This window comes from Ovis canadensis, chromosome 24 (genome assembly GCF_042477335.2).
Source record: "Ovis canadensis isolate MfBH-ARS-UI-01 breed Bighorn chromosome 24, ARS-UI_OviCan_v2, whole genome shotgun sequence".
NCBI lineage: Eukaryota > Metazoa > Chordata > Mammalia > Artiodactyla > Bovidae > Ovis > Ovis canadensis.
In genome coordinates, this window is record NC_091268.1 from 54,034,383 (window position 1) to 54,035,501 (window position 1,119).

The following is a 1,119-nucleotide window of genomic DNA, read 5'->3' on the forward strand; positions in this document are numbered from 1 at the left end:
CTGGGCAGCTGTGTGGTCCTTCCAGCTGGGGTGCACCCTGACCTTTCCCCTGTAACCCCGGAGGGTGGGCCGAGGTGGGGGCGCTCCGGTCACCTGCTGCTGTTCGGGTGTTGAGGACAGAATCTCTACCGGGCCACTTGAGGGTCCCTGGAGGGAGACGTGAGACCCCAAATGGGGCCCAGTTGCTGCCAGGGGGCAGCCACTGACTCAGCCTTTGGAGGCTGGAGAGTGGGGGTGGGCAGAGGCCACGAGGAGGGGCACAGCCAGGGTGGGGCTGGCGGGCAGGGATGCAGGACACCAGGGGGACCCGAGTTGCCCTCCACATGAAGGCTCTGTATGGCTGGCAGAGGCCGGGTCAGTGCAGTTGTTATATGGGGGCTGTGGGCACCGAGTCAGTTTCATTTTTACTTAATACACATATTTGTGTTTTCCAGGTGTAAAATGTACATATTATAAAACTTACTGTCTAAACCATTTGTATCTGGACAGTTCAGTGGCGTTCAGTACATTCACTTTGTCTTGTAACCAGCTCCACTATCATGTCCAGAGCACTCTCGTCCTCCCAAACTGAGACTCTGCCCCACTAACAACTAACCCCTCACCCGCCTGCCGCAGCCCCTGGCATCCACCTGCCTCCCTTCTGTCTCTATGAAGCTGACTCTGGGGAACTCATCCGGTGAAATCACACAGTGTGTGTCCAGTTGGGACTGGCGTGCTGGCAGCGTCGATTTTACACGGAAACTTCCTGCCCTAGATTGGGTTCCAGGACCTGCCTGCAGCCAGGGGGAGGATGGAGAGGGACCGTGGAGGCAGGAGCGCAGGGCAGGTGGGCAGGTGTCTGGGGAGAAGTGGGGACCTGGACTTGGGCCGGGCCCAGAGGTGGGCAGGACAGAGGGACAAGGGCAGGGGCATCAGGTGGGCAGGGGGCCCAGCGACGCCTCCTGACCCCCCCCCCCCGGGTGCTCCTCCAGGTGAGCCGCCTACCTGAACAGCAGCAGCCACTAGGGAACAGGAGCTTCTGTCCCTTCTGGTTCTGCCCGAGCCCCAGGTGCCCCCACGGGACTCCCCACAATGGTTCACTTCCAGCCGGGAGCAGGTGAGCAGACTGAGGGGCCGATC